Consider the following 18,135-nt stretch of genomic DNA (forward strand, 5'->3'; position numbering starts at 1 on the left):
CCATATTCTTTAGCTCGGTGAAAGGACTCGCATAGAGGGAAACCGTATCTACTCTTGCTGTCATTTCTCCATCACCAGGTTCCCCCCATTGTCACACACGACCATGCCTGGCTGTATGTTCAGCGGTGAGAGCCACAGATCAGGCTGCTGTGTTACAGCTTTCAATAACTCTGCAGCGCTGTGTGGTTTGTCACCTAAGCATTAAGCATGTTATCTTCAGCACAGCCTGTTGTCACTTGGCCAAGGCAGTGCTGCAGTGCTTTCAGCTTGTGACTGATGTGGTCATTTCGGAGATGGAGGAGGTTACATTGGTGACTCTGTTTATTATACTATAGAAAGATCCTACAGTTTTTTTTGTTTTTTACGTTATTTTTTAAGACAAATGCATTCACCGGAAAATGTCATTTTAACATTTTACAACCTTAGCTGGCAATGTAGTGTGTGATACATCATCAGACACCTCCTGTTTCATTTATGATGGAGGGACTCTGGAAGTCACAAAGCCTATTTTTATAGGGCCATCAGGCGGCCCTTACTATTCTTAAAAGGCCAGCAGTCAGCCCTCGCAATTGTTAGAGAGCCATCAGCCGGCTATGCTTTGTTGTTCCATTATTAACAAGTGGGTCTCCTATACTGTTATTGCGTATGCAGTGACTGCAACCCAATACCCCTTTGAAGAGACATAGAGGAGGGTCTCAGTATAAAAAATGTTCCCATTATAAAGGAGCGGGTCTCCTATAGTGGTAATGCCCATGCTGTGACAGCAAGGGCTGCCAAAATTTGGGAAAAACCCCACTAACAATTTAAATACAGACAAAACACTGCCACAGTAACAAGTACAACATGTTCCCATTAGAAAGGAGAAGGTCTGCTATACAGTTGTAGGGTATGCAGTGAGTCCAACGGCTGACCAATTTTAGGAAAAACTCCACTAAGAATTTAAAGACACAGAGCAGGGCCACAGTAATGACAAATTTCCCATTAGAAAGGAGAGGGTCTCCCATAGTGTTAGCCTATGCAGTGAATGTAAGGGCTGCCAAAAATTGTGAGGCACTCTAATGCCCCTTGGAAGAGACTTAGAGGGCCTCATAAAAAATGTTCCCATTAGAAAGGAGCGGGTCTCCTATACTAGTAATACCCATGCACTAAGTGTATGGGCTGACAAATATCTAACCCTGGGGGTAAACCTGAACATATCGTATATTTTTTACGGGCATCATAAACACCCTTTAAAAAAATGATGTGGGTATTGCATCACGGACCACGGTCACCCTAGTGATATGGTGATGGAGAATGAGTATATGGAGAATGAGGATGAGGATAAGGAGGAGGACTAGAGCAAATAGCCAAAATCAGAAAGCGTATACCCATGTGTGGGTGTGAAGAGGTGCATGGGAATACACCTCATAAAAAAAAGACACTGGATTTGAGTTTATATTACGCTGCTATCATTCAGTGGCGTTGAGAAGTCTGGCCCAATCCAGCCCTTGTTCATTTTTATAAGAGTCAGCCTATCAGCATTTTCAGTTGACAGGCGGATGCGCTTATCAGTTATAATTCCACCAGCGGCACTAAAAACCTGCTCTGATAAAACGCTGGCGGCAGAGCAGGCCAGGACCTCCAAGGCGTAGAGAACCAGTTCGTTCCACGTATCCAGCTTGGATACCCAATAATTATAAGGCAGAGGAATCATGGAGGACATTGGTACGGTCGGCAAGGTACTCTCTCAGCATCTTCCCAAACTTTGCACTCCTTGTGAGAGTACCCCGCACCTCAGGGTCTGTGTGATGGGAGGGTCTGAGAAAACTATCCCAGAACTTTGACAGTGTTCCCCTGCCTCTGCTGGATTGCATTTGTGTCTCTCTCGCCTGTACTCCTTGGTTGTCCAACGAACTGTGACCTCTGCCGCCAGCGTTTTCAGATGGGAATTTTTTTAATAGTTCCGCAACAAGGGCCTTTTGGTACTGCCCCATTTTTGTAGACCTGTCCACATCAGAAATAAGAGATATAAAGTTTTCCTTGTAGGGTGGGTCTAGAAGTGTCACTCAGCCATGCGTGCCATCCTGCTAACAAGCAAGACTTCCGTGTCCTCACCAAGAGGATGACTGACCATGCTCTCCTCCTCATCTCTGTCCTCTGGCCATCCACGCTGAACAGACAGTATGACAGCTGTTCATTTACTACCCTCTATAGCGCATGAAACTAGCTCCTGTTCTTCCTCCTCCTCTTCCTCATTGTCACCCAATCCACGTTGGGGTGAGATGAGGCTGGGCTGTGTGGAATCACCCTGTATGGTTCCTTGCTCCATCTCATCATGCTCTGCCTGCAATGCATCCTCTTTTATTGTGAGCAGAGAGCATTTCAGAAGACAGAGAACCGTGATGGTAGCGCTATTTATGGCATCATCGCCGCTCACCATCTTGGTGGAGTCCTCAAAGTTTTGGAGGATGATACATATGTCTGACATCCATGTCCACTCCTGAGGTCTTATGTGTGGAGTCTAAACTGAATACCGACGGCCTTGTTGATGCTGATACTCAACAACTGCCCTCTTTTGCTCACAAATCCTTCCCAACATCTGCAGTCTAGAGTTCCAATGAGTGGGGACATCACATATCAGTCTGGGAGCCAGAAGTTGCAAACGCTGCTGAAACACGGCAAGGGCGGCGGAAGCTGTAGGTGACTTTCTAAAATGGGCACACAGGCGGCGTACTTTAACAAACAGATCTGGCAGCTCTGGGTAGGATTTAAGAAATTGCTCAACCACGAGGTTAAGCACATGGGCCAGGCATGGTACGTGTGTGAGCTCGCCTCGCCTCAGAGCCACCACCAGGTTCCGGCCATTGTCACACACGACCATGCCTGGCTGTAGGTTCAGCGGTGTGAACCACAGATCTGCCTGCTCTTTCAGAACTGTCCACAACTGTTCAGCATTGTGTAGTTTGTCACCTAAGCATATTAGCTTCAGCACAGCCTGTTGCTGCTTGGCCAAGGCAGTGCTGCAGTGCTTCCAGCTTGTGACTGATGTGGTCATTTCGGAGATGGAGGCTGAAGAGGGGGCTGAGGAGGATGAGGTGCAGGAGCTGTAGACTGTGGGGGCAACCCTGATTGACCTAGGGCCCGCAATCCTTGGCGTGTTCCGTCCCAAGGTCCGACTGGGTCCTGGCTTCCACTATGTTAACCCAGTGTGCCGTCAGCGAGATGTACCGTCCCTGCCCACAAGCACTTGTCCACGTGTCCTTGGTTAGGTGGACTTTCCCGGTAACGGCGTTGTTGAGGGCACGGCTAATGTTTTGGGACACGTGCTTGTGTAATACGGGGACGGCACACCGGGAGAGATAGTAGCGGCTGGGGACCGAGTACCGAGGGACGGCCGCCGCCATCAGGTTGCGGAATGCTTCCATCTCCATGAGCCTAAAAGGCAACATTTCGAGTGCAAGCAGTCGTGAAATGTGGCAATTTAGTAGTGTGGCCTGTGGGGCGTTGGCTGCATATTTGCGCTTATGTTCCAAATGTTCCAAGGACTGTGGTATGGACAACTGAACGCTGCACTGGGACAAGGACGTGGATGTGCTTTTTGATGCTGCTACTTGAGAGTGTGCATTGAGAGGTGCAGGGCAGGAGGCATTTTGGCATGCATCATGGGCAGGGGATTGACTTGCATGCACAACAACAGAAGAAGCAATGGTGCCACCCACAGACACTGTTCCTGGACCCTGGTGTTCGGCCACAAAGTCGGGTGCTTTGCTGCCATGTGCCTGATCATGTTGGTGGTGGTCAGGATGCTAGTTTTGTCACCCCTGCTGATGCTGGCCTGGCAGGTGGTGCAAATGGCCTTTTTGGGGTTATCGGCAGAGTCTTTAAAAAACAACTAGACTCGGGAAGATCTAAATTGTACTGGCAACTTCCTTCATGTTGGTGTTACGGGGAACGGTTGCCAGCCTTCTTTCTGCAGCCACCACACTGCTTCTTCCTGCCTGTTGGGGTGCTCTGCCTCCCTCCCCCTGTGTGCTGCTGTCCTCGCTCTGCATGTCCTCCTGCCAGGTGGGGGCAGTTACTATATCATCTACCACCTCGTCTTCCACTTCTGCACTCTGGTCCTCCCCCTGACTTTCTGGCAATTGTGTCTCATCATTGTCCACCTCTTGTGACACTTTCCCACCGTCTCCTTCATGTGACCGTGGCTGCTCAAATATTTGGGCATTGCTACATGCAATCTCCTCTTTCCCCACTTCAAGTGGACTGGGCGAGAGGCCCGAATCTATAAATGGAAAAGTGAACAACTCTTCGGAGTGTCCAAGTGTGGGATCAGTTGTCTCCGGGCACTCGGCATGGTGGGAGGAAGCAGGTTCAGGGTGAGGACTATGGAGTCCAGACTCACAGCTACTGAGACTTGACCGTGTAGAAGACAAGGTGGCGGTGGTGGTGGCTAAGTGACTGGAAGCATTATCTGCTATCCAACCAATAACCTTTTCACACTGCTCTGTGTTCAATAGTGGTGTTCTGTGGTCCCCTATTAATTGGGACAGGAAGGTCCAGCGAGAAGATGTGGGTGTTTGTTGTGCCATAATTTCAGCTTGCCCACGGCCTCAGCCTCTGCATGCACCATCATCACTGTCAGGCAAAATGTATTTTTGTCATAGTTTTAAAAATGTTGAAAGGACAGCCAGAGATGTCTTAAATCTCCGCCCCCTGTTCACTTGGAAGGGACATCCATAGAACTCTACTCTTGCTTCCCCCAAACAAGGAATTTTAATAACCGCCATAAACCTCAGCCAAGAGCAAGCATTCTGGTGTACACTGGATTTCCCCTCCAAAGTCCTATTGTGTAACTGTGCAAACTATAATGTCGAGTTTAATAATGCACATGACTGTCACAAACACATGGACCACATTTTTGGGATGCTTACCTTTTTCCAGTTATGATGGTGTATCTTTCATAACTGGGAAACCACCAGAAACCTAGGAAATGTGTTCTGAGCTTCTGAACGTCATAGAAATATCATATTTGATATCAATCTTCGTGAATATTGGTGACGGCAAACATGATGTATCCATATTGGATGTGGGGCCCCCCCATACCAAGATATGAAAGATGAAGGATTTTTATGTCTTGTACAGCTGGGCGGGTTCATAAAACTGAGCCCCCGTGTGAGGTAAACAACATGGGTGTGTCCTAGTGTTTTGCCTCCTTACTAAAAACCAGAACGTCCATTTTGGCTTATTCCAACTCAGGGACATCAGACGCAAGCACTCCCCTAATTTCCAGGGAGCCGTCCCTCCCACAGAATCTGAGACCATCACATCGTGAAGCAGGTTTTGCTATTATTCACCCCTTTTATTTTAATAATTGGTTTATGAATATATGTAAATTGTCTCTTTTATATCTTGTATATCTTTTGTAAACACTGCCAACTTTCGGGAGTAAATTATTATTATTTACCAGCTTCGTTCTTCTTGTCCTATGTCGAGCAAACACGTTCCTCACCCGCTAATTCACGTTAACTAACGGGTACCCGATCCACCTGTTAAGAGATCGGTGGTGGCAGCATACGGTGTATTTATGTGATATTGTGGTTGAGGGTGGCTGGATTGAGGTATATATACGTTACTGGAAGGAACTGGGGGTATATATACATCCTGTCATATCACGTGCCACAATAGTAGAGCAGCTGCGCCCTGTTGCTTATCTTCGGTCAATACCGTGTTTGACCAGCAGGATAAGGGGGCGCCAGAGGGCTGCAAGGTCTGACCAAGTTTTCCTGACAATCACCATCAAGTCCAGTTCCCCGTCCCTTGCCACGTGCCTTGCATATTTTAAATGGAGGACAATATCTTCCACGCTCACAATAAATGACTGAATTTGGAGCGAACTTATATGTGATCCGTGTGACGGACAAACAACAATTTTAAATACCTGGCCTGTAGGTAACTATTTTGAACTGGTGTCAATTGCTTCACTGACACACTGAAACAAATTTTAAATGGAGGCTAGAAATGGCAGTATTTTCAGCGCAGTTATATGTGATCCATGTGATGGTCAAACCACAGTTTTAAAGAGCTGGATTTTTTAGCGCTGTAATATGGAAAGGACCTGGCTGTATTCTGCAGTGCCAACAAGCAAATGACACAGAAAAACGGTGTCCTCTGGATTGCTTTTTAAGCAAATAATGAGGATTAAGATCCCAAAAAAAATTATTCCTGAGACCTGGGCCTATTTCTAGAAATATCGAACAGCAGCAGCAGACAAAACTGGAATGGAGCCTCTTGTGCTATGTGCACTGCAGTCTGCTATATACCCTGCCTGCACATATACACTGCCTGCCTGATATCTCTGCAAATGGATTAGTCCTCAGAAGGACTGTTTGTTGAGATGGATATGTGTCTCTAATATAGTTTGGTATACCTACACTAACTAGAAACAAGCAAATCTCTCCCTAGCTCAGCAGCACCTTTCCCTACACTGTCTGATTCCGGAGTGACTGTGACGAGCATGGCGGTGCCAGGTCTGACATAGACCTTATGACGCTATGCGGCCAGCCAATCACTGTAATGCCACAACCAACATGGCTACGCCATTACAGTGAGTGGCAGGCAATCCCTGCATGTTAATGAAGAGCGCCAAACATGCAGGGAGAAGACCCAAGCTCCCGCCAAGCAACCCCGGAAATACTCGGCGAGCACCAAGCAGTAGCGAACATGCTCGCTCATCACTAATCCTAAAATCTTATTTGCTTTTGCGGCTGCTGCTTGACATTGAGTACTCCTGCTCAGCTTACTTGTAACCAGACTACCCAAGTCCTTCTCCTGTTCTGTAGTCCTGAGTATACTCCCATTTAATGCGTATGCAGTGTGACAGAGTCACTGGTATGATTTATGAGGGAAGGTATGTGTCGCACAGTTTGCTAGCCTGTGTGAACTGAAACCAATGGACTTTCTGCCAGCATGTTATATGCTGGTGGGTTAACTCACTTAAAGGGCGTGGTTTTAGGGGAATGATATTGAGATGCGAAGGACATCATTCCCCATACCTCCACCTCCGGGTGTGGCTGAGCAAAGTTTAAATGCTTAGTCCTGTTGTTTTTTCTCTGTGTTATGTTTAGAGAGGCAAGGTCTTCAGACTGGACAGCTACAGCTCAGGAGGGAGCTGAAAGCTGTCCTTCGCACACTTATAAGGACTGTGCTATAGTTTAGCTTTTGTTTTGTTATTTAGCCAAGTAAGGCTGTATTTATTTTGCTGGAGTGCAGAGCTTTATGATGTTAATAAAGCCTTCAAAGAAAACCCGAGTTCCTGAGTCTACTTCCAGAAGTGGCCGAGCGAGTCGTCCTACCATAGTTGATGTGAGAGTGCTGGCAAGATTCCAGGAACATGTGTACCTACCACAGAGACCAGTGGATATCCTGGGTGAAGGCCGCAATCCAGCCAGAGATGTCCGGCAGCATGGAGGAGCTCATTAAGCACCTGGTGCAGAGTCAACAACAAATGAACCTGTAGCACTTACAAAGCCAGCAGAGCATGCAGAAAAACCAGTAGAGCATGCAGCAGCACCAGGAGACAACTAAACTGTTGCTGCAACAGATCTAGTTACAGCAAAAGTCGCAGCAGCAGTACCAGCAGGAGCAACAAATGCACCAGCAGGAGCAGCAATGGCAGATACACCTTCTGGCAGACACCATCCAGGGCAGAGCAACCGCCCCACCCCCAGGGCCGACTGATGACTCCCACGTCAGGAAGGTGGTAAGATGGGCCATGCAGAAGATGACCCCCGGGGATGATGTAGACGCCTTTCTGACAGTCTTTGAGAGGGTGGCTGAACAGGAGAGACTTCCACCAGAACAATGGGCAGAGGTTTTGGCGCCATATTTGTAGGGTGAACCCCAAAAGGCATATTACAACTTGGCACTGCAGGATGCAAAGGAATATGCCAAGCTAAAGACAGAGATCTTGGCATGCCTGGGAGTGAATATTGCAGTGAGAGCCCAACGAGTCCACCACTGAGCGTATGCCAGCGACAAACCCCCTCGCTCGCAGATGTTTGACCTACTGCATCTCATTCAGAAGTGGTTGCAGCCAGAGTCCACCACTCCGGCCCAGATGGTTGAGCGGGTGGTGACTGATAGATTTGTGCACTCCCTTCCCAAGTTGGTACAGACTTGGGTTGCCCAGGGTGATCCCCAGAATGCAGATGACTTCATCGGCCTGGTAGAGAGGTATCAGGTGGTTGAGAAATCCCTTGGGAAACCGGATATAGTCACTTGTCCATAATGGGATATCCAAAAGTGGGTAGGTTCACCATGGAAGGGGTCTAGAGCCACCACTAGGAGGCGTCCCACTTCCACTGAAGGTGCCACCAGGATTGTTGGTAAAGACACAGTATGTTGGTGGTGTCACAACCCTGGACACGTTACTGACCTGTGTCATATGTCCCCTGAGTCCATGGACTGCAGCCTAGGAAGACTGGGTTCCTATTATGCTTATTCAGCAGTGCGCACTGTTAACCTGGCGAGGGTCTCAGTCATGTGCCACATCCATTAATGGAGTAAAGGTGCTTGGACTGTTGGACTCTAGGAGTCTGGTGACCTTAATCAGAGCTACCCTTCCCCACCAGTTGATCCTTTCCAAAACTGTGGGCGTTCGGTTCATCCATGGCGACGCCAAGGACTATCCCATGGCCACAGTGACAGTGGGAACCGACTGTGGTGCCCAGTCCCACGAGGTTGAGGTGGTTAATGACCTGATACATCCCGTCATACTGGGCAGTGATTTTTCTTTATTTTGGGACTTGTGGGGGAAGGGAACCGGACTAAGTAGCATGGGGAAAAGCCAGGTCCCTGGAGAAGAACCCCCAACGAAGTTTCAAGTGGATGAGTTCCCACTGTGCATCCTTCCCGGCGATGAGAGCGACACGGTGACCGAGGAGGCCGACCTCCCTGTGTTAGATGTGTCTGGAGAAAACTTTGGGACTGCACAAGTTCGGGACCTGACCAGTAGGAGCATAACTCGGGAACTTGTCCATATCTTTGCCAGGACCAGCCTGCCAAAGGAAATCCTGATGGACCAAGGAACCCCATTCATGAGCAAGATGATGAAGGAGCTGTGTAAAGTGCTTCGAATTACCCAGCTGCGAACCTCCATTTACCGTCCACAGACCGATGGTCTGGTGGAGCGCTTTAACAAGACTCTGAAAGCAAAGCTCAAAAAGATCGCCGAGAAGGATGGTCGAGACGGGGACTACCTGCTTCCATTCCCCAAGCCTCCACTGGTTTCTCTCCGTTTGAGCTTCTGTATGGCCGGAATCCAAGGGGTCTCCTAGATATCGCCAAAGAAACCTGGGAGGCCGAGTTCACCACCCACCGGAGAATCATTGAACATGTCACCCAGTTACAGGAGAGAATGGTGAAAGTGATGCCCATCGTGAAGGAACATCTCCTCCAGGCGCAGGAAGCCCAGGCGAGGGTGTATAACCGGTCGGCAATTCTGAGACAGTTCCAGCCTGGGGATCACATTCTGGTTCTCATTCCCACTGCCGAAAGTAAATTCTTGGCCCAGTGGCAAGGCCCTTATGAGGTGGTGGAGAATCTCAGTGAAGTGAACTACCGAGTCCACCAGCCTGGCCGAAGAAAGCCGCACCAAGCATACCATGTGAACTTGCTCAAGCCGTGGCGGGACCGGGAACCAATGGAATCTCTCTGTCTGGGAGCCGCTCCTAAAGGCAAAGTGGAAGAGGTCACTATAGCAGAGACTCTATCGCCAGCCCAGAAGCAACAATGTTGAGAACTACTACAGTGAAATTGGGAGTTGTTCTCAGAGTTGCCGGGGCATACTCAGGTGGTAGAGCATGACGTACTTACAGAGCCACATGTAAGAGTGAATCTGAAGCCGTACCGGATTCCAAAAGCACTCCGGAAGGTGATCTCCGATGAGGTAAAGAGGATGCTAGACCTTGGGGTAATAGAGGAGTCAAAGAGTGGGTGGTCGAGCCCAATAGTCCTCGTGCCAAAACCCATCGGGGAGTGGAGACTTTGTAATGACTACTGCCAGCTGAATTAGGTGTCCAAGTGTGTCGCGTACCCGATGCCCCGCGTCGACGAACTCATCGAGAGACTTGGACCGGCAAGGTACATCACCACTCTTGACCTGACGCAGGGCTACTGGCAGATGGCCAAGGAGAAGACGGCTTTCTCGACACCTGATGGGTGCTTTCAATATACTCAGATGCCGTTCGGACTACAGGGGACCCCAGACACCTTCCAGAGGGCTATGGATCAGATCCTAGCCCCACATAAGAAGTATGCTGCAGCCTATTTTGACAACATTGTAGTCTTTAGCCCAGACTGGGCTAGTCATCTACCTAAGCTACAGGCTGTTCTGGATGCTTTAAGGAAGGCGGGATTTACTATAAATCCAAAAAAATGTGCCGTCGGAAAAGAGGAGGCCTTAGTACTTGGACTATGTCGTCGGGAGAGGCGAAATAAAGCCGCAAGTTAATAAAGTGGAGGCAATCCAGACCTGGCCGAAACCGCTCTCCAAGAAGCAAGTGAGAGCGTTCCTGGGAATGGTGGGATATTACCTACGGTTTATCCCAAATTTCTCCATGATGGCTGCGCCACTGACAGGTCTCCTAAAAGGCACCAGATCAACTATAATGAAATGGACAGAGAGCGTGTTTCAACTGTTGAAGTCAGCACTCTGTAAACAGCCTGTCCTGGTCGCACCAGACTTCAAGAAAGAGTTTGTGGTCCAGACTGACGCTTCAGAGGTTGGTCTAGGAGCCGTACTCTCTCAAGAGATAAATGGGGAAGAGCATTCCATTCTCTATCTGAGCTGAAAGCTTTTGTCCTGTGAGAAAAACTACGCAATAATAGAAAAAGAGTGTTTAGCCATAAAGTGGGCCGTAGATGCACTAAGATACTACCTGCTACGCCGGAAGTTTAAGTTGGTGTTAGATCATGCCCCATTGAGATGATTGACGGAAAAGAGGGGTAAAAATGCCAGGGTGACTAGAGGGTTCCTAGTGCTTCAGGACTTCAACTTTCATGTAGAGCATAGGCCCGGGAAGTTACACAGGAACGCTGATACCCTTTCTAGAATTCCCTGTCTGGTATCGGAAGGTGCCCAAACCCCTGGCTTTGGGCAGAGGGGGGGAATATGTGACAGAGTCACTGGTATAATTTGTGAGGGGAGGAATGTGTCGCACAGGTTGCTAGCCTGTGTGAACTGAAACCAATGGACTTTCTGCCAGCATGTTATATGCTGGTGGGTTAACTCACTTAAAGGGCGTGGTTTTAGGGGAATGACATTGAGATGGGAGGGACGTCATTCCCCATACCTCCACCCCCGGGTGTGGCTGAGCAACGTTTAAATGTTCAGGCCTGTTTTTTTTTTCTCTGTGTTGTGTTTGGAGAGGCAAGGTCTCCAGACTGGACAGCCAGAGCTCAGGAGGGAGCTGAAGGCTGGACATAACTTGTGTGAGCGACCCGTGCACACATATAAGGACTGTGCTATAGTTTAGCCAAGCAAGGCTGTATTTATTAAGCTGGAGTGCAGAGCTTTATGCTGTTAATAAAGCCTGTAAAGAAAACCCGGGTTCCTGAGTCTACTTCCGGAAGTGGCCGAGCGAGTCGTCCTACCACAGCAGCAATAGGATTACTCCGTCCTAGGTGCATTACTCTACATTTATCTACATTAAACCTCATCATCACTTAATATAGAACAGTTGCAAAATTTCTGCACCAAATCTGCAATATCTGAATGTAACCTTATACTGTGAGGTAATTGTACATGTGATGTGTTATAGAATTTTTTTGTTTCATTTATATTCAGTTCCATAAATTGTAATAAAAAAAAAATCACAATATAGCAGATGCCTCAATTATGCTTCTGTAATATAGGTGTGCATTCAGTTCTCTCACTCAGGGCTGGCTCCAGGTTTTCATAGACCCTGGGCAAAAGAGTCCCAGTGGGCCCCTTAAACACATACCACGATTCAAGATTCACAGATACGGCAGAAAAATATAGGTATAGTACAATGTGTCACAAACATGGTTTGTGGAACCACTGTGCCACAGACCGAGGAGTACCTGGAGGAGCATAACTAGGGGCCTCGCCCAATACCGACCTCGAACGCATGGCGGCTTTACGGTTCCACGACCCAAGGAAGGACGAGGGAGGTGGCCCAGGTGCTACTCGTGAACAGACCAATGGCCGCGCAGCAGCTGGACCCAGTAGGACAGGCAGGATGGTGCCCAGAAGCGGCAAACAGCATAGCACTGGAGAGCGTAAGGATGGGTTAAACCGGAGTGCAGCAAGATTGCACTGGAGTGCAGCTGGCTTGGTTTGTAACGAAGTGCAGCAGGCTTGGTTGCACCAGAGTGCAGCAGACTAGATTGCACCAGAGTGCAGACTTGGTTTGCAACAGAGTGCAGCACGCTTGTTAGCATGGACTACCATGCAACCTTTACAACATAGACTGTAGAATAGGATGGTTGCTCAGGCACCTCCCCAGCAGGGAGGAAGCAATATATATGTAATTTCCCACAGCCATTGGCTGGGGAAGTAATAGCAAGTGTGCACGCTGGCCCTTTAAGAGGGCGGGAGTGTGCGCACGTGTGCCCTAAGGATACTACCAGAAGCATGGGGGAGGTAAGCGCTGGCCGCAGCGTGGGTGAGTGAAGTGACACGCCGGAGTCCCTGCCTATCAGAGCAGGGATCCGGCATGTCGCTAACAGTCCCCCCCCCTTTATGCCCTCTCCTCTTTAGGCCATTGAGGAAGTTCCAGAGGAGAATTTGAGCGTGAATGTTCACCTTAGGTTCCCAGGACCTCTCTTCGGGGCCAAATCTCTTCCAGTCAACAAGGAAGAAAGTCTTGCCTCTCACCCTCTTCATGGCCAAGATGTTCTCCACCACAAAAATATCATCCGAGGTGGCTGGCGTGGGCGTGGTGCCAGAATCCTTGAAGAAGAGGCTCAGGATGACCGGCTTCAGCAGAGATACGTGGAAGGCATTCGGAATTCTCTTCATATGGGCGGAGGACACTTCTAGAGTGGCTTTGGTGTCCTCCCAAAACTTTACAAAATTCTTGAAGAGGACATCTGCCACATGGACCTCAGAAGGCACCGTCATCGGGAGGGGAACCTCGGGTTGCGGACCAAAAACAATGTAGAAAGGAGACTCTCCTGAGGCTTCACCAACGTGATTGTTGTACGAGAACTCAGCCCAGGGAAATAACTTCACGCAATCATTGTGGTGGACATTAACGAAGTGTCTCAGGTAGTTGCCCAGGACCTGGTTAACACGCTCCACTTGCCCATTGGACTGAGGGTGATAGGCTGAAGAGAAGTCCAAGATGAAATCCAGATGCTTACAGAGAGCTCGCCAGAACCTGGATGTGAACTACGAACCTCAATCACACACAATGTGACGAGGAAATCTGTGCAGACGAAAAATATGTTTGATGAAGCTGTCAGCCAGTTTGGGAGCAGACTGAAAAGCAGACAACAAGGTAAAGTGCGCAATTTTGGAGAAGCGGTCTATGACTACCCAGATGATGGTGCAGCCCTCTGATATCGGCAAATCTGTGATGAAGTCCATAGCTATGTGCTGCAATGGGCCAGATGGTACGGTTAATGGCAGGAGAGAACCAGAAGGAAGTCGTCTGGGGACTTTATTGTGAGCACAAATCGGACAAGCAGCCACGTAGGCATAGATCTCTCTCCTCATGGATGGCCACCAGTAGTGGTGAGAAATCAGTTGCTGCATCCTCCTTTGTCCCGCGTGACCAGCCACCTTGGATGAATGGCCCCATGACAAAACTCACTCCCTCTCTGATTCGGCCACCAGGGTTTTTCCTGGGGGAATTCGCGACAGGTTCACTAGAGCGACAGTAACCATCTTGGACGGATCGATGATTACTTCAGGATCTTCCTCTTGGTCCCCTGACAGAAATGAGCGAGAGAGGGCATCAGCTATGATATTCTTGTCACCGGACCTGAAATGTAAAAAAAGTTAAAGCGGGCAAAAAACAAAGACCACCTTGCGTGACGTGGATTAAGTCTCTGGGCAGACTGAAGATACGCCAGGTTCTTATGATCCGTGTAGATGACCACTCGATAGACTGCACCCTCCAGCAGGTATCGCCACTCCTCCAAAGTCATTTTAATGGCGAGTAACTCTCGGTCACCGATGGAGTAGTTACGCTCTGGAGCGGAGAAGGTCTTAGAGAAGAAACCGCAGGACACTCGGCGACCCGAGGAGTGCATTTGAGTGAGTACAGCCCTCAGTCCCTAGCGAAGATGCGTCCACCTCTTGGAAGAACTGTTTGTTCAGGTCCAGACGATGCAGGATGGGAGCGGTGGAGAAGGACCTTTTCAGACAGTGAAAGGCCTCTTCTGCTTCTGGGGACTAGTTCTTTGGATCGGCTCCTTTTCGGGTCATGGCAGAGATGGGAGCGGTAAGAGTGGAGAACTGAGTAATGAATTGTCGATAATAGTTAGCAAAGACAAGGAATCTCTGAATTGCATTGACTCCAACGGGCAGCGACCATCTAAGGGCAACATGGTGGCTCAGTGGTTAGCACTGCAGCCTTGCAGCGCTGGGGTCCTGGGTTCAAATTCCACCAAGAACAACATCTGCAAGGAGTTTGTATGTTCTCCCCTTGTTTGCGTGGGTTTCCTCTGGGTTCTCCGATTTCCTCCCACACTCCATAGACATACTGATAGGGAATGTAGATTGTGAACCTTAATGGGGACAGTGCCAATAATGTTTGTAAATTGTCTGAATTGTAAAGCACTGCGGAATATGTTGGCGCTATATAAATAAAAAGATTATTATTATTATAAGGATGGAAGAGACTTTCTCAGGATCCATCCTGAGTCTGGTATCCGAGATAACGTAACCCAAGAAGGGAAGGGCAGACTGTTCAAAAACACACTTCTCATGTTTAGAGTCAGTTCTCCCTAAGACGCTAAATAACTTACTGAACGTCTGTGAGAGGCCACATCCGTAGAAAATGCCAAAATATCGTCAAGATACACAACAACGCAAGAATAAAGACAGGTCCCGGAAGATATCATTGATGAACTCTTGAAAAACTGCCGGTGCATTATTGAGACGGAAGGGCATCACTCGGTATTCATAATGCCCGTCCCTGGTGTTGCAGGCCGTCTTCCACTCATCTCCCCGGCGAATGTGGATTAGATTGTTGGCGCCTCTTAAATCTAATTTGGTGAAAAACCTGGCACCCCTTAATTGGTCAAACAACTCAGGGAATAGTGGGATAGGGTATTTATTTTTCACCGTGATTTGGTTGAGGCCCCAATAGGGGCGATCTGATCCGTCTTTATTTTTAACGAAGAAAAACTCGGCCTCAGCATGAGAGGAGGACTTCCGAATGAACTCCTTGGCCAGATTCTCCAGAATGTATTCTGACATAGCTTGAGTCTCAGCTGGAGACAGTGGATAAATTCAGCCTCTAGGGGGTGTAGATCTGGGAATCAAGTTGATAGGGCAGTCATACGACCTGTAAGGTGGCACAGTCTCAGCGGACGGCAGACCAGGCAACAAAGCTGGAGAAGACGGCGCCTTAGCCGGACGTAGAGTGGTGAGACAATGCTCATTGGCAGGAATGTCCCCAGCGGAGCACCTCTGCAGTCCTCCAGTCCAACACAGGTTTGTGTTGTCATAGCCATGGTAGGCCTAAGAGAAAGGCATGAGACATGTGGGAAAGAACATAGGAGACTATCTTCTCAGTATGAAGCATCCCTATATGGACCTCAAGCGGCTCAGTAGCCAGATGAACCGTCTCCTGAAGAGTTCTCCCATCGACAGATGTTATTGCCAGAGGGTTTTAGAGCAGACGAACTGGGATTTGGAAGTGATCCACTACAGCGTGGAGGATAAAATTTCCTGCTGCCCTGGAATCCAAATATGCAGTCTCAATAAACTTGGATTCACTGGTGGTCACGGCCACAGTAAGGGTCAGGGGTAGATAGGTGTCTTTTCCATCTAGAGAGGCCTCTCCTACCCACCCTAGATGCTGGAGTTTTCCGGCCTCACCGAAGTGGTCCATGTTTCCACAATGCAGGCAGTGGCCTTTAGCGCGGCGATCCCTCTGTTGCTGACTGGCGAGGGCAGGTGAGGCCTCAACAGGGCATGGCAGAGGAACAAGCGGCCTTTGGAAGGATGGAACCAGGCTCTGCGATCCTCTTGGGTGCCAACTCTCGAACGCTCTTGTAAACAAAGGTCTATACGGATCAGATAGTTGGTAGGCTTTGACCGGCTAGCTCATCCTTAATGTTTCTGGAAAGCCCATCCCAGAACGCCGCCACCAAAGCTTTATTATTCCATATGAGTTCAGATGCCAGAGTGCGGAAGCGTACCGCATATTGTCCCACAGGAGAATTGGACTGACGTAAACGGAGAAGAGCGGAAGCCGAAGGGGTGGTTCGCCTGGGTTCATCGAATACTTTGCAAAAAGCCTCCAAGAATGCCGGAAAATTGGAGATGATTGGGTCCTCTCTCTCCCATAATGGGTTCAACCACGCCAGGGCCTCGCCTCCATGGTGCGGCATAAGGAATGCTACCTTTGTTCGGTCCGACGGGAAGAGGTGAGGAAGAAGTTCAAAATGTAGCCGGCACTGATTGATGAACCCGCGGCAGAGCTTTGGATTGCTGTCAAAGCGTGGTGGAGCCGCGAGTCGGGGGCCTGAACCTCGAAATAAGCAAACAGACTGAGAAGGTTCCGAAGAAGACACAACTGCTTGAACATGAGGGGACTCTGGAGAGATATTTAAGTCCTCAAACTTGGTAGTCAGGGACTGTAACTGTATGAACAACTTCTCCTGCACGCCTTTCTGTCAGCAGAGCTCATGGTACATGGTTTGATCAGATGGGATCCGGGGTCCAGAGGAGTCCATGGCCTGAGCAAACTGTCACGAACGTGGTTTGTGGAACCACTGTGCTACGGGCCAAGGAGTGCCTGGAGGGGCGTAACTATGGGCCTCGCCCAATCTGACCCCGGATGCACGGCGGTTTTACGGCTCCGCAACCCTAGGAAGGATGAGGGAGGTGTCCCAGGTGCTACTCCAGGCTAGACCAATGGACGTGAAGCAGCTGGACCCAGTAGGACAGGCAGGATGGTGCTCAGGAGTGGCAAACAGGATAGCACTGGAGAATGTCAGGCTGGGTTGCATCGGAGAGCGGCAAGGTTGCACTGAAGTGCAGCAGGGCTAGTTGCACCTGAGTGAAGCAGGCTAGATTTCACCAGAGTGCAGAAGGGTTGCACCTTTACAACATAGACTGTAGAACAGGAAGGTTGACCAGGCACCTCCCCAGCAGGGAGGAAGCAATATATATGTAATGTCCCACACCCATTGGCTGGGGACGTAATAGCAAGTGTGCATGCTGGCCCTTTAAGAGGGCGGGAGCACGCACGCGCGTGCCCTAAGGACACGACCAGAAGCCCTGCTGGAAGCAGGCAGATCACGGGGAGGGAAGCGCTGGGCGCAGTGCGGGTGAGTGAAGTGACACACCGGAGTCCCCGCCTGTCAGAGCGGGGATCAGGCATGGCCCTAACACAATGCTAAAGATTTCACTTACTTCTTACATTACATGAGTGATATCTATTTTAAATTCTACAATAGCTCAGAAATCGGCGAATCCTTGCAGCGCACAGTGCATGACTTGGGAGGATTCGAAAGTTTTCATTTTAGACCAGACAGTATAGTCCTCCAATACAGTGTTGTGTGCACCACGTAGCCCTGCATACAGTATAATGAGCCCATATACTGCTTCATACAGAATAATGGACCCCATATATTGCTCCATACAGAATAATGGGCCCCATATAATGCTCCATACAGAATAATGGACCCCATATAATGCTCCATACAGAATAATGGAACCCATATATTGCTCTATACAAAATAATGGACCCCATATATTGCTCCATGCAAAATAATAGACCCCATATCATGCTCCATACAGAATAATGAATCCCATATAATGCTTTATACAGAAAAATGGGCCCCATATAATGCTCCCCATATAATGGGCCCCATATAATGCTCCACACATTATGGGCCCCATAAAATGCTTGATACACTGTAGGCCTCATATCATGCTCCATACATTATAGA

At 48.9% G+C, this 18,135-nt stretch overlaps 1 protein-coding gene across 7 annotated transcripts in view; it reads left to right on the forward strand.

Moving 5' to 3' along the window:
- Positions 1-18,135, forward strand: part of SPDEF (SAM pointed domain containing ETS transcription factor) — a 319,442-nt gene that overhangs the window by 206,768 nt on the left and 94,539 nt on the right. The window lies entirely within an intron of this gene.

This window comes from Phyllobates terribilis, unplaced genomic scaffold (genome assembly GCF_046119375.1).
Source record: "Phyllobates terribilis strain yellow unplaced genomic scaffold, ASM4611937v1 Scaffold_2__4_contigs__length_985480577, whole genome shotgun sequence".
Classification (NCBI taxonomy): domain Eukaryota; kingdom Metazoa; phylum Chordata; class Amphibia; order Anura; family Dendrobatidae; genus Phyllobates; species Phyllobates terribilis.